The 16,923-nt window shown below is 36.3% G+C and overlaps 1 protein-coding gene across 5 annotated transcripts in view; it reads right to left on the bottom strand.

Moving 5' to 3' along the window:
- ZFAND3 (zinc finger AN1-type containing 3) overlaps positions 1 to 16,923 on the bottom strand; it is a 361,587-nt gene that overhangs the window by 333,430 nt on the left and 11,234 nt on the right. The gene's annotated exons all lie outside the window — the stretch shown is intronic.

Here is a 16,923-nt window from a genome sequence, read left to right as displayed (position 1 = left end):
TCTCAGGACATATTAAGTACACATAAAAATCCATGCAGCCGGACAAGTAGTAAGTAAAATGGACAGAATGCCAGGCCTGGAATCTAGAAGATCTGGATTTAGTGTGATTCTGGGCAAATCATTTAAACCTAACTGCCTAGCCCTTGCCACTCCTCTGTCTTAGAACTTATATTAAGATCAAAAATAAGGGTATGTGTATGTATTTAAATTTTACAAATATACATATATGTATATGAATATATCTGTATGAATGTGTGTATATACATACATGCAACATAAAGTAAATAAATGCAAATATGTACATGGTAGTTTAGAAGGGAAGAGAGGGTACTCTGATCAAGCCAACCATGACTCCAAAGGACTCATGATCAAACGGGATAACCCATAGGACAAATGAAATGTTTGCTTGAAAATGAATATTTGTTACAAAGGTTTTGTTCTTTCCCATTGTTTTTTTCATAATGGAGAAGGGATCAGGAGGAATAGAAGAGATTTATTCAATGAAAAAAATTTATGTCTAAAAAATAAAGAGGGAAAGTGTGCATTCTAGGCATAGGGATATGTGCAAAAACATGAAAATGGATATAGTATACAATGCATAAGTAATAGAGAGAAGTCAGGTTGGCAGAATGATACAGTGTGGGATGGAAAGTAAGGCCAAATAAGACTGGAAAGATAAGCTGAGGTATAGGTTATGGAGGACTTTAAAAGCTAAACAGAGGAGTTTATATTTTATCTTAGTTCTGGAGTTAAATAGAGAAGACACCATCAGATCTGTGCTTAAGGAAAATTATTTTCTCAGATAAGGGGCACCTAGTTGGCTCAGTGGATAGAGAGCCAGGCCTAGAGACAGGAAGTCCTGAGTTCAAGTTTACCCTCAGACACTTCATAGCTGTATAGTGACTTAACTCCCATTGCCTAAGCCCTTATCTCTTTTGCCTTGGAACCAATACTTGGAGTATTGATTCTAAAATGGAAGGGAAGAGTTAAAAATAAACAAATACACAAGCACACAACAGATTGAATAGAGTGGTGAGAAATAAGGTAGAGACCAATTTGGAGGGTATTGCAATGATCTAGCTCTGATGAAGGCATAAAAGATTCAATGATAACATGGGAAAAAGAAGGGAAAAGTTTTCTGTTAAATGAGACTGCAAGTCAGACTTCAGAGTTTAAAAGCAATTAAGCTGAGAGGAAGTAGAGGCATCTAGAAAAATGACTTTCTTACCAAGTTGCGAATTTCAGTGTATACAACTTAAGAGTCTATTATCTCTCAAATTTACTTTTTTTACTGAAGTAGTATGAGTTCCTTGAGGAAAGACACTAGATCTTATATTTCTTTCAGTTCTTCCCCTTCATTTATCACAATGCCTTGACTAGAATATATATTCAATAAATACTTATTTATGTGATTCCTGTCCTTACCATCATTACCTATTTTTCACATCACTAATCTTTTTTGGATTTATACATCTGAATATATATTTATATATCTGTACACATTATATAACTAAATTATAGCCAAGGTGTCTTCCATTTTTTCTATCAAAGCAGGGAAAGAAATATTCAACATCAGTAAGAAACCCAAATATCAATTTTAAGCTTAAAATTTGGGGGAAATAATGCACCACACGTATTCCAAAGCAATGCATCTCACTAGGGCATACCAAAACATTTTACAAATAACTGAGGGTTACTGACCTCAATTTACAACTGGAGAAAGGTAAAATGACTTCTCCAATTTTAGCAAGTTATTGAAGGAACAAGAAATGGAACCCAGCTCTCTTGATGTTTGTCTGATCTAATGCTATGGACAATACATCAATCTGCTTCAGAATCATTTTCTTAAAAACATAAAATAATACAGTTCTCTATGAAAAAACAAAACATGTCAAGTAAGAGACTTTTAAACTTTTTTTTTAACCCTTACCTTCCATATTAAAATCAATACTGTGTATTGGTTCTAAGGCAGAAGAGTGATAAGGACTAGGCAATGGAGGTTGTGGCTTGCCCAAGGTCACACAGCTAGGAAGTGTCTGAGGCCCAATTTGAACCCAGGACCTCTGTCTCTGAGCCTGGCTCTCAATTCACTGAGCTACCCAGCTTCCCCCTCCCCTTTAAACTTTTAAAATAAGCTAGTTATTTATGCTACCTGGGGGGAAAAAAAAAACACCCCAAACCTTCCATTTCCCTCACCAAACTTTTAAAAAAACACTACCAAAATAATAAAATAAAATAAAATAAAACTCAACAAATTTTATTCGTGTTGTTTCCCTATCACCCACCCTAACAAAAATAAATTTATCCTTGAGCAGAGATTGGGCATGATAAAATTTCTGCCCAGAAGCAAAACTTATAAGAAAAGTAATGACTGAAGAAAAGGGTTTATGAAACCATCACAAAACCTCAATAGCACTAAGAGTTTAACAATGAGTTGCCTATTATGCCCTCTCCAGTCTGCCAGGGAGAAAGGAAATCCTTAGCAACATGGCTTTCCTACCTATACTGTTCAACAAACCAAATTAATATGATAGGTATATGATGATGTGTAGTTTTCACTTAGAAAAGAAAATTAACACTCAAGAGCTTTCTGAGATGGTTTTTCAAATGAATATGCCTTCTGAATAAAAATTTGGACAGATAAACATGTCTTATACCTCCTAAGAGATGCACATTTCAAAGCTAAGTACAATAGTCATTTTTAGTCAAGTCACAAGTATTTATTAAGCACTTACAATCTGTCAAGCACAGTACCCAAAGAAAGCCAAGAACAGTCCCTCCTGTCAATCTAATGGAGATGTCATGCAGAGAACTACATACAAACAAGATGTGTATACATAGGATAACTCAGAGAGTTCATTTCATAGAGAACCTGGAAAGGTTTCTTTTAGGAGGGATTTTAGCTGAAGTTTGAAAGTAACCGTGGAACCCAACAAGCAGAGATGATAAACTACAATATTTCCAGGCAAAAATCAGTTTTTTGAAATTTTATCTATATTTTGCAAGATTTCATGTGTATAATGGATATCACACTGTTTTTGCCTTCTCAATGGAAGAAAGGGAGTGGCAAGAGAATTTATTACTCAAAAAATGTTTAAATGAATATTAAAAATAATGATTTTAGGGTTTTAATATTAATTTTTTTATTTTAACCTAAATTTTTTTAAACTGTAAAAGCTAAAGATTACCTAAGTGGTATATTTTGCTCAGAGCCTTAACACACCATGTAACCCTAACTGTTCTCACAAAAATATCAGCAATAGCGTTAGCTAATACCCTCTTCATATGACATTGAGATGCTAGCCCAAAGTAGGTAGCTATTTTTAACAAGAAACACATACCCACATTTCTCCTACTCTGACTCCTACTATTTTATTCTTCTTCTCCTACAGCCCACCAGCTATTTCATTTGCCATCTCATACCAATCCTGGTGACCAATGGACCTCAGTCCATGGTTCTCAGTGGAGAAACTCTAAGAATGAGAGAATTTTAAAACTTAGATGGAACTTTACAGAATGAAAAACTAAGCATGATAATATAGTAAAAGAGTATTAATTTGGAATCAGAAGACTGAATTCAAATCCAAGTTTTCATAGGTATAAAATAGTTCATTGTTCTCCTATGTGATGTGCTGGCTTTTAGCTAAAGTTAACATTAAGTGTCTTAATGGGAGAGAGAGAGAAAGAAGGAAGGAAGACACACATATACATTCAATAATTGCTGAAGTATGCTGAATTTGGAGTCAGAGGACCTGAATTCAAGTCAAACCTCTGTAAACTTGGGCACTCAACCACACATATATTCCTAATCTATAAAATAAGGAAGTTGGACTACATGGAATCTAAAATCTCTTCCATTTCTAAGCCTATATTCCTATGATTTTACTTCAGTTCCTCATCACTTCTAATCTGAACTATTGTGTTAATTTCCTAACGGTCTATCTGCTACCAATCCATCTACCACATAGATACCAAATCAACATTCTTACATCACTCCTTAGAAACACAGAAGAAAAACATTTGCTTGGTCACATGGTTCGTTGGGGATATGATTGGGGATGTAGACTCTAAAAGATCACCCAATTGCAAACATTAATAATATGGAAACAGGTCTTGATCAATGATACATGTAAAACCCAGTGGAATTGCTCATAGACTACGGGAGAGGGAAGGAGGGAAAGGAAAGAACATAAATCATGTAACCATGGAAAAACACCATAAATAAATAAATGGATGAATGAATTTAAAGAACAAAACAAAAAGCAAAAAACACTCCTTCCTCAACTCGAAAATTTTCACTTATTTCCTATTTTGCCTGTAGAATAAAATACCAAACCTGTAAAGATATGAACAGTGCATCCTGGCATTTAAAAAGTCTATAATCTAGCTTCCATTTACCTTTCCCATCTTATTTCATACAGCTTTCCTTCCTACCCTTTCCATTCCAGTCAAACTGACCTACTAGCTGTGCTGTATACATATTCCATCTCCCACTTCCCTTGCCTTTGCACAAGTGTTCCTAGTGTGGGAATGTACTCCATCTCTGCTTCACAGAATCCCTAATCTCCTTCCAAGTACAGTTCAGGTGCCATCTCTTAAACAAGTCCTTTCCTGGTTTCCCCACTTATTAGCATTCTCTTTGTATATATACACTTTGTATTTTCTATTTTTGAACTGGGGACCAAAACTGTGTTCCAAATGCACCCCTATTTGCTGAAGACAGCAAACAGGAGGGAAAAGAGTAATGAGGATGTGCTAAACACACCCAGACCACCTAATTTGGAGAGAGCAAGTTCCATATAGCAAAGACCTACTTCTGGGAAAAGGCACAGTGCTTTCTCCTACCAAGTGGTTGGGAGCAGCTTCATCCATTGACTAAATAGCCAGAATAGGCCAAATCTTTCAAACGACTGAACTGGAATAGTCTCTCTTTTTAGGGTCATCCAAGAATAATAGTGTCCTTACCTGCAGCATGAGAACCATGCACTAAGCAAGAAGGGTGACAGGGCTACTTTCTCAATTCTCCTTTTAGGGCCTGTGACCACAAGAAATGAACTTAGGGTTTTGTTCTGTCTTATTTGGAAAGCCTGTCTTATTTGTACTTCTCAGTTCTAGGTGCAGGCAACAGAATGGAACCAAGATTCCAGCCATGACAACATGGGAACAGGATTCCAGGACAGAAGCTGCAGTTAGCTCATCTGGAAAGCCTGGACCTGGTAATGATTTTGCTATACAGAAACCGAGTTAAGCTATAAACTTAACCCCCCACCACTACCACCACCCTCCTTCTACCAGGTATTGTCAGAATGCTTGAGCTCATATGTCTATCCTAGTGTAGGTAGCCAAAGTGATCTTTCTACAGTGCAAGTCTGATCATGTCATGTGGTCCCACCTCTCCCCTCAAATAAACTCCAGTAGCCTACCACCTCAAGTGTTATTTCACCAAATACTATCTGGCATTCAAAATCCATCATAACCTAGCCCCACTCATACTTTTCCAATCTACTTACTCTTCAACATATCTGCAATTCAATGACACTAACCTCCTTACAGTTTCTCACATAAGATTTCACTACACTGGCTATCAGAGGCCTGTAATGCCCTTATTCCTCATTTCTTCCTCCTGGCTACCTTTGCTCCCTTGAAGTCCCAGATAAAACCCCACCTTCTACAAGAAGCCGTTCCTGATCCCCCTTAATGCTAGTGCCTTCTCTCTATTGTTCAACTCCGATATAGCCTATCAATATTTTGTTTGTACATAGTTGTTTGCCATTTCTCCATTAGACTATAAGCCCCTTGAAGTCAAGGACTGTCTTTTGCCTTTCTTTCTATGCCCAGAATTTAGCCCAGTGTCTGGGCTTAATAAATAAGACAGCATTTAATAAAAGCTTACTGAGTGACCCCAGGCTCACAATGTCAGTGTCAGTCCCAACTCCTCCCTTTCACTCACCCCACATATCCAATCCACTGGCAGATTTTTCTATTCTCACAATATCTCTCCTGTCCCCTAATTGGGAGTGTGCCCTAAAGACTGCTTTAAGTTCGTTCTCTCTCGTAAATGACTTCTCAGATCCATTTAGTGAATTCCAGTCTCATCCTGCATTACCAGATGTCTAGCAGATAGATCAAACTGGATGTCCTGCAAGCATCTCAAACTCAACATATGCAAACCAGAATTCATTATCTTTCCCCTTAAACTCAATCGGCTCCTAATGTCATGCCATCCTCAAATCCTCATTCTCCCTCACCTTGAATATATATAATCTATTGCCAAGTCTTATCATTTCTATTTCCATGATATTTTCATTCTGTCTCTTTCTCTCCCCTCACAGATATGCTTGAAGGATCTTATTACCAAGCAGTAGCCTCCTAAACAGTCTCTCTGCCTCAAGTCTTTTCTTTTTTCCAATTCACCTGCCAAAAGTGATTTTCTCAAAGTGCAAGTCTAACCATCTCTAACCAAACTCCATTGTGTGGCACAGAAAGCTCTTCACAACGTCTTCGGCTCACCTTTTCAATAATCTTGTACATTAATGGGCTCCATGCCAACCAGGGCCCAACCAATTTGGCCCTCTACCTGTTCTCACACAGACCAATCCATTTCATTTCCCATTTCCATGCCTAAATGCACTTCTCCCTTATCGTTGCCTCTTGGAATCCCTGAGTGTCATCAAGTCTCAGTCCAAAAACTTTCACATGCATGAAGCCTTTCTGGTACTTCATATGTTGCGTTACTGCTTATCAACTCTGTGTGTACCCACATGCTCCCCATTAGAATAGAATGTAAATTCCAATAGAGTGGAGACTACTTTGCTTTTCTTTCTTTCTTTCTTTCTTTCTTTCTTTTTTAAGAACACTTACCTTCTGTCTTGGAATCATTACTGTGTATTGGTTCCAAGGCAGAAGAGTGGTAAGGGCTAGGCAATGGGGGTCAAGTGACTTGCCCAGGGTCACACAGCTGGGAAGTGTCTGAGGTCATACTTTGCTTTTCTTGTTGCACTAAGGATATGCACTGTGGCATTAAGTAAATGTTTATTGATCAGATACTGAATAGTTACTGTGATCTATATACATAGATCGCTCTCTCTCTCTCTCTCTCTCTCTCTCTCTCTCTCTCTCTCTCTCTCTCTCTCTCTCTCTCTCTCTTACACACACAAAACACCAATGAAATTAAAGGAAAGAATTTCTGTTAGACAGAAAAAAGATGACTATCAAAGCAATGAAGCCCTGAGACAACCAAGAAAGATTATGGAATCTTAACATTAAAGACCTCTTTCTGTTGAATTATCCTAAAATTATTTGAATATTCACCTGTCTCAATAAAGACGACTGTCCCACATGATCTCTTAAAGTGCTTTCCCCCCCCTCTAAGACCAAGCCTGAATCATTTTTAATCAATTATTCTAGTAACAATTAATTGGGAGCAGCTAGGTGACTCAGTGGATAGAGAACCAAGCCTGGAGACAGGAGGTCCTCAGTTCAAATCTAGACTCAGATACTTCCCCAACTTGTATGACCCTAAACAAGTCCCTTACCCCCAATTGCCTAGCCCTTACCACTCTTCTTCCAAGGAACCAATGCTTATTGATTCTAAGATGGAAAGTAAGGATTTTTTTTTTAATCATTAAATGAATGGCAACAGATATAGAAGACAGTGAGCTCCAGAAAGAATCCAGATTCAAATCCTCAGACACATACTGGTTATATGAACCTGGTCAAGTCAGTTAACTTCTCTATAACCCAGGCAACTCTCTAAGACTACAAAAAAGAGAACATAAGCTGATCTACAGAGATAAGTAATTTCCTCATCTGGAGTTCCCAGTAACCAAGAAATCATAGATCTTGTTAAAAATCAGGTCAACAAGCATTTATTAAAAACCTACTATGTGCTAGGTATGTTTAATAACCAAATATTTAGACTTTAAATAGAATACAATAGATGAAATACTCAAGGCAGAAACCTATACTAATAATATACTTTTTGATCCCTAGCATTTTGTCAAGGAAAAATCTTTCAGTAACAAGATCTTCCAATAAGCAGCATAGGTGAACTATCAGTGTTGGTGTATCCTTTTTCCTGATACTCTCTGCAAAAAAAAAAAATGATTTTCCAAACACTCAATCAAGACCTAAGTTCTCTCCATTTTCATCCCAAGGGCCACACACCAACCCAAAGGAAACATGTCTCCCACATGTCAAAATGTCAAAAACCCCTAAGCTACATATAGGCTCAAATATTTGATTTGTAAGAGAACATTTTTCTTTCAATACACACACTCTCTGAATCATAGGTCCAAAACACTTTCAAAATAGCTCTCAAACTATACTGCCTTCTGCTAAAGAGACAAAAAGTATGAGTTTACAAGGTTAATACATAACTGGTATTATAAGTGGTCAAAGGGTCAGGCAGACCACATTGAATTATGTTCCTTTCACCAGAATTGGCCTAACAGCTAACTAGCCATACATCTTCAACAATTAAACTGCCTTGATTGTAATCCAAAAAGGAATCCCAGTTCTACCTGCCTACCTTTTACCCTCCTCCCTCACTATTTTAATGGCTCCCATCTGGGAGCTATGGAATTTCAGCAAAACTAATTATCGAAATTAACATTAATGACTAGTTTTTGTTTTTGTTTTTTTTTGGGGGGGGTATGTCCAAAAGCTGGATTCCATTAAGATTCTCATGCAACATCAAATGACCACAACCCACCAGATTTTCTTTCAACAAAGGTTCTGGCTCTAATTAATTGCCTTTAATTCATGGTTCAGGTTTTCTCTTCCTAGTAAAACATAATAAAGTCAGTGATCAAAAGACAGCTGTCTTATACCCAGAAAAGTATCCAAATTCAGAGAAGTCATCGCTGACCAGAAAAGTTTCCTGTACTTGAAAATGGCCCAATTGTCCATTTGTTCAGTTGTCCAGTGTCCTTGTAGTAGTTTCATTCTTGATTTTCAATTTGATGCTAAGTACTCTTTTTAAATGGGAACAATGTATCCATGTTGATTTCTCTCCAGTCTTAATTGTTTGGGGTATTGTCAAAAGCACTTGGAATGGACCTTCCCAGGTCTACGGAGTTTCTCTAAAGTTCTCTGGCAAAATTCATTAAACACAAGTCACTATTCTAGACTTTCCCTTAAAATACAAAAATGAAAGCTAAGACTCTACACTCAAGTAGCTTTGGAGAGAAGGAATACATAAACAACTGAGTACAAATTAGAAAATCATTAATCATAAGAGTAGGAGGAGAATGAAATGATAGATTCCAAACAGGAATTCTTGTCAGGTCTTAAGAAATCTTTCAATAGCACAGATGAAGTTGACCTTAAGCATGAAGCCTAATAGCTCCTGAATTCTGTGGTCCTCTGTAAGTATACTCAAGATCATCATCTCTGACAATATAAGTAACATAAAAAGTTGTGTGCTAGAGGACTTCAGCTCCAATATGACCTCTCCAACTCTGTACCTGTCACTTCTCTGAACATCAGGCTCTTCTTCTGTGAAATGGGGGCTCTAACCTTCCACCATTCTATCAATATATATGAAAGTGCTAAAGCCCTAGATACATTAATCTTCACCTTTGGAAAAACACTTGTATGTTCATGAACAAAGGAAAAGTAATATGTTTACCTAAAAGTATTTTCCAATACAAATGAATGTTCCACAGTGATTAATGTGGACTCGTGGTTATTTGGGTGAGTCAAGTACTATACTACTCTCCCCCTCCCAATGCACCCAACAAGTCTTTTAGTCTCACCCAAAAAGCTCAAATAGCATACCAAAAAGAGAAGTCAATTACAAAGGAAGCCTGTTATCTTATGAGAATGTAGATAGAAAAACATCTCTTGGGCCTCCTAGGTTCATAATACAACTACCCACATAAGCAGGTCTCATCATGTAAATTTTCTCAATAATGCTGGTCTCACAATCTGTCCACAGCCAAGGGCTTCCTGGTTTTAAGAAGAAAAATTGCCCAAGATTATAGTGGTTACTTCTCAATGTCAGTACAATAACAGTCAACAAACATCAGGTACTAACAATATTCTACAGGGAGGAGGGTGGGGAAGAGGATGGCTTGTACAGAGACAAGCATAATATATCTGGCCAAGAGTGAGGAAAGCAAAAGAAATTTTTTTAAAGCTCTAATACATCAATACATAGTAAAAGCTATAAAAATAAACATACCACTTGATCCAGTAATCACACTGCTGAGATTATAACCTAAAAATTATTAAAAAACAAAAAAGGAAAATCTGTCCAAAGATTTTCATGTAAATGTCCAAGAAGAAGGTTAAATAAATGGTAGCACTATAATGTTAACATGAATAGTAACAAGTATGGTGAATCCATAGAAATCTGGGAAATCTTCATGAAATAAGAGGGGGAAAGAGGCAAAATTTGAAGAGGGGAGGATATATGTGTCAACTTCAAAATTTACTACAACTATAGAGATAGGGGAGAAACCTGTGAATTTCATTGGCAGAGTACCACTACTAATAAAAGTTAATATTTATGAAGTGCCAACTCATAAATGTTATTTCCTTAATTCCTCCTAATAACCTAGGGAGGTACTTACTATACAAAGAAACTACTAATGCAGGTCTTTTCTGAGGGGGCAGCTATGTGGTTCAGTGGATTGAGAGTCAAGTCTAGGGTCCAGAGGTCCTGGTTTCAAACCTGGCCTCAAACGCTTCCTAGCTGTGTGTGATCTTGGGGGCAAGTCACTTAACTCCCACTACCTAGCCATTTCTGCTCTTCTGTCAATTCTAAGACAGAAGGTAAGGGAGAGAAATAGGGAGAGATTTGTCTGGAGTACTGAGAGGTTAAGTGTCTAGCCCAAGATCCCCTAGCAAAGATGTCAAACACAGGATTTCAATCCAGTCTTCCTGGCTCCAAGCTCACTCTCCATTCACTATCCCATATGGTCTATCCAATCAACCACAAAAGAGGAAAAGTCCAAGAGAATAAGTTGACAAATAATCTTAATAGGCACTTAAAAGGAGTGTCTGTAAAGTTAAGATACCCAGTGTCAAAATTAAATGTAAATGTAAATAAGTTTAATGGTTTTAATATATAGTCTGGATAAGTTGCAATCTGCATCACCAAAAGAAACATGTAAAATTATATCTTAAATGTCTTGAGTATGAGTGTTATTTTTAATAAACCATTTATTTTCCTAAGTTCTCTAAGAGAAAATTAAGAATTGTATGCCACCTACATTATTCATATTTAGATCAGAAAAAAATTCCTAAAGATCAGAACCTATTTTGATGAAATTTTGCAACTGTCATAGAATCTAAACTGACAAAACTAAAATCCAAAAGGCACACAGCTCAAAGTTTATTGTGGTGTTAGCAATACTGTGTGCCCTAGCATTGTGATGGATTAAAGCATAATATGCATTACTCACCACAAAAAGGGTTTTTATCATTTCATAGTGAAACAAGCAATTATTACTCAAAATGAACTACCTTTGGTTAACCAAATACAGAAGCAAAATAGCTCCATGATGTTATATATAAACATCTGAATATCTGAATGTGTGGAAGGGAAGGAGGATTCTGATGGAAAAGTGGCCACACACTCCTAAAACTCCCACTAAAATTACATCCCTTCTTAAAATGAACACAAGTATGGATCACATGCTAACAGTTTATCTTAAGTTCAGCAGGCTTTCTCCCAGAGATCTCATAGGAATTCTGTTTGTGAAGGTGAAGAAAAAGGGAGAATACTTATTCTCCCTTTTTTTTATTTAGCTATATACTCAAATACAAGTTATTTATTAAAAAACATGTCTCAAAATATTATTATTCTGAGATTATTAATATCAGAGATATTAAGTTATAAAGATAGGGCTTCTTAAAATGTATACACATTATTAGAAGTAACATCTTATTGAAGTCTTGAAAGTTTTTTGAGGAAAAAAATGTAAAATAATTTAAAATAAAAAAAGTGGCACTGTCTTCACCAAATTAAATATAGACTGCCATTATTTCTAGGAGCAAAGTATAATAGTGTTCAAATTTATTTGTTAAATTATGTTCTTCCTTTACAGGCAATACTATATGAACCTAGGACCTTTGACTCCTTAGGCAGTGCTCTTTTTTAACTGAGCTCATTTCAGGGTCCTTTCTAAGTGCACTATGCAATTAAGACTAAGATTTTAACTCTATCAATTCCTTCCTCCTTCCCCTGAACTGTCTTCTTTCCCTTGCTAAATTTCCTTCTTGGCAGTTCTTCTCTTGGGTACACTTTCATTTCTCACTCTCAAACTCCTGTTCCGGAACTATGTTGTTACTCAGTCATGCCTGACTCTTCATGACCTCTTTTGGAGTTTTCTTGGCATAGATGCTGGAGTAGATTGCAATTTCCCTCTCCAATTCATTTTACAGACAAGGAAATTGAGGCAAACAAGGTTAAGTGGCTTGCACAGGATCAAACAGCTGATGTCTAAGACCAAATTTGAACTTAGGAAGATGAATCTTCCTGACTCCAGGCCCAGAGCTCTACTAAAGCCACCTCCTGCCCATTTGGAAACTATGAACCATGATCAAATCAATCCTGTCATATTTCTGGAAAGGGTACATCCATCTTATTCCTCCCTTCCTTATCTCCCCACTGGGGGAAGATATATAATATATATAATCCCTATAAATTTCCCAACAAAAGTATCCCTGCCTAGTCACCACTCCCTTTGGATGACTGTAATCTCCATTAGAAAATAAGCTTCTTCTATGCCCAAAGGGCTTTAAAAGACTGCCTGCCCTTTGATCCAGCCATACCACTGCTAGGTCTATATACCAAAGAGATAATAAGGAAAAAGACTTGTACAAAAATATTTATAGCTGCACTCTTTGTGGTGGCAAAAAAATGGAAAATGAAGGAATGCCCTTCAATTGGGGAATGGCTGAACAAATTGTGGTATTTGTTGGTGATAGAATACTATCGTGCTCAAAGGAATAATGAACTGGAGGAATTCCATGTGAACTGGAATGACCTCCAGGATACAGAGCAAAAGGAGCAGAACCAAGAGAACATTATACATAGAGACTGATACACTGTGGCACAATCAAATGTAATGGACTTCTCTATTAGTAGTAGTGCAATGATCCAGAACAATTGGAGGGGCTCATAAGAAAGAACACTATCTACATTCAGAGGAAAAAATGGGAGTAGAAACACAGAAGAAAAACAACTGCTTGATCACATGGGTCGAGGGGATATGATTGGGGATATAGACTCTATATGATCACCCTAATGCAAATATCAATAATATGGAAATAGGTCTTGATCAATGACACATGTAAAACCCAGTGAAATTGCCCAGTCAACTATGGGAGGGGAGTGGGGAGGGAAGGGAAAGAACATGAATCTTGTAACCATGGAAAAATATTCTAAGTTAATTAAATAAAATTTTCCAAATAAAAAAAAAAATAAATCTTTGGAAATGCTTTAAAAAAAGGGAAAAAGAAGCTTCTTCTTATGAGTGACTACCTGCTTTTTAAATTTGTATCCCCAGCACTCAGCACACGATTTGGTCCAGATAAATCCTTAATAAATGCTTTTTTAACTTTTTAAGACCCAGGACTCATACCCATGTATTTTGATTCCAAATCCTAAATTATCTGCAGGAACCATGAAATCCCATGGTCTCACTCAACCAGGAGACCAAAGTGCAGGTGCGTCTGGTCCTGGAATAAAAGCCAAATCATTAACTTTCCACATTTATAAACTTCATTTTCATTACAACAGATGAATGAAAACAAAATTAAATTATAATTCCAGCAACAGTCAATGACTGGTTGTTTGGTTGTTGTCCTGTATTTTAGAAGCTATGGGGGAATCAAATCAACCTCTACAGAGGTACAACCTTTCCTCTTTACCTACCCATTGGCAAATTCTAAAATGATGCAATATCAAGTTAGTTACTACTACAATCAAAAGGGCTTTTTGGGTAAACATTTACTGATATGATTTTTAAAATTAAAATTTATCCTTTTAAACAACAGCTAATAGATAAACATGTGATCAACCTATGTTGAAATAATGCCAAGCATTTGTTTCCTCAAAACATGAATTACAAATACAGGCAAACTTAAAAGAAAATTATATCAAATCTGAAGCAGGATCTAATTTTTCAGGTCAGTAACATAAAACATAAGATTAAAGGTAAAGAAAGCCTCAATCACATAAATATATTATTTCCCTAAGTAAGTTTAACACATACAGCTCATATTAAAAAAAAATTTATTTTCATGGATCAGTGAAAATGTACAAACTATCATGAACAAAAAATTTTGCCCCTTCTTGGTTTAAGTTTACCCTCTAATATTTTCCTTTAAAAAAGTGTTTCTTAAGCAAAAAAGCCTAAAGTTCAAATATGTAATTGATTCACTAAATCAAATTGTATATGCTACTCATTAAATTCTGACAACAGCATCTGCATTTAATCAACACTAAAGATGTTATTTCAAATGCTACCCAACCCCCTTCACAAGTGACACCATTTTATATGCATCAAAAATATACATATGTCCTATAAGACATTTATTGAACAAACATCTATTAATAATGTATCAAAAACACTTTTTATGGTAAATAGACTAGTTTTGGGTAAGATGATCTTTTGAAATCACAGAGTCATGTCTTTTTATGTTCCTACAACCTTTTTAACTATTTGCTGATTTTATGCTGTAATGCCTACATTCTTTATTTAATAACACTTGCACTATAATAAGCTCTAACACAGTACCTCTCATCAGATGAGGTGAGTCCTTTCAAAATATTCAGTAAGCTTCACAAAAGCCCTGTGAATGAGATTAATTCTGTTTTCCAAAATCAACTAAACCAGAAATCACTATACAAGATATAAGTGATTTTCTAGACAGGGTGTATGAAGTCTGTTACACTGAACTATCTCCTAAAATTAAAAGTATGTTTACCTTTCATTCTCCCAATTCTTCACAACTCTTCAAATATCACCCCCCAAAAAAACACATTTCTTGCTTTTCCCATTTGATAAGGATATTTTTTCACTGACCCTTTTATGAACTGGGTCATTTTCCATCTTCCCATTCTTCTCCTTCAACTCATGGCAGGGAAAGGCCATTTCATATTGACTCCCTCTTACAGAAAGAACATAAGGTAAGACAGTCGAATTTTTCAATAAGCTGAAAAACCAGTATCATAGCTGCCTTCTCCTATAACCCTCCTTCAACAACAACATAAATGCAAAAAGATTTCTGAACTGATAAAAAAAAAGGAGCTGTTCTAACTCCATAGTTTGCAACAAATACGAGAGCTAGAAATGGTCCAGAAAAAGTAAATAAAATGGTGGGATGAAAAGATAAGAAGAGATTTTTTAAAAATCAGTAATCTGGCCCAAAAAGATTAGGCCTCAGAGCAAGCTGTGAAGTTTCTTAAAGGTGATAATAGCTATGGACAAGAGGAACAAAGGTATCTACACCAAAACCATGACTAATGAACAATGGGAAACTACCTGAAACACAGAAAAAGTAGTTTTAGGACCACTAAAATACAACAAGTTACAACCTTCTTCTCTTGCAACTATGTCAAGAGAGTTGCCTAGACCACTAAGGTTAAGTTAAGTGACTGGTCTGGCATCATAAAGCCTAGGTTCAAGAGACAGGCCCTTAAAACCAGGTTTTTCTTGACTTTGAAGCCGAAACACTAACCTCTTACTCCACACAGATGCTCACTTAGGATCACTTGCACTTAAGACCCCTATAATTTTATGGATGAGAAAACAAAGTCCCAGAGAAAATGAAATAAAGCATATAAGATAGGATGCTTTATTTATATCTTTTCTCACTTCATTCCCCAACATAGCACCTGTTCAAATTTGTATTTCAACTCTAGAGGCTATAAGGAAACATCCATAAGGGTTAAAGGCTAATGTTCATAATATCTAAACTATTCTTGTTTCAGGATACTACCAATCTTATTCCACAATTTCTTTAGTCAACATGTCCAAAACTGATACCATCTGTCTTCTCACCTGAAAAGCCCAATCTAGTATATAATTTTTCCTGTCATTTCCACATACAATGTCGGAACAAAAAATTCAAAATTTTGCTCTTTATTCCCAACCTAGCAAAAAGTGTGCATAACAAAATGTTTTTTTTTCCAATATTTGGAATCTGTATATAAATAGCAAAGAGACCCCCCCCTTGCACACACCCCAAAAACAGCAACTTTTGTCAGATGGCCTTTGAAAGGTTTCTTGATACCTTCAAACTTCAGTGCCCCCACCCTCCCCCAAAGTCATTCAGGAGCAATACTGCCAACATAAAAAGGTCTCACTGTGAATGCCATTTTTTCATTAAACCATAATGCTAATCCAGTCTGGGACTTCAAACCAGTTGAAGACAGAAACCCTAATGTTTGTTTTTTAAATCCTTACCTTCCACCTTAGAATCAATACTATAAGAGTGGTAAGGGTTGGGCAATAGGGGTAAGTGAGGTGCCCAAGGTCACACAGCTAGGAATTGTTTGAGGCCACATTTGAACCCAGGACCTCCCATCTCTAGGCCTAGCTCTTAATCCACTGAGCTACCCAGCTACCCTCCCTAATGTTTTTTAAATGCCATGGAGTGATTTAATACTTTTCCTCCAAAATTAAACTTCCCACTTTACAAAAAGGCTTTTTAGCTTGATTTAAGTTATAAGGCCATGGTACAATTAAACATCATAACTGAGAAGGTTGCTGAATTCTGTGACAAATTATCTAGTTTATCTGTCAACAGATCTGGTAGATTTAATCATGGATCATATAGCTATTTCCCTTTTAATCTTAACCAAAAGATTAAGATAACTTGCTAATGCAGAGACTATTTGGATGTTATTAAAAGGCACTAACACTTCATTAGCAAGGTAAGCAGTTAAGCTGTTTTACTATTTAG

The sequence above is a fragment of the Monodelphis domestica genome, chromosome 2 (genome assembly GCF_027887165.1).
Source record: "Monodelphis domestica isolate mMonDom1 chromosome 2, mMonDom1.pri, whole genome shotgun sequence".
Taxonomy (NCBI): Eukaryota; Metazoa; Chordata; class Mammalia; order Didelphimorphia; family Didelphidae; genus Monodelphis; species Monodelphis domestica.
This window is presented reverse-complemented; position numbering and strand designations above follow the sequence as displayed.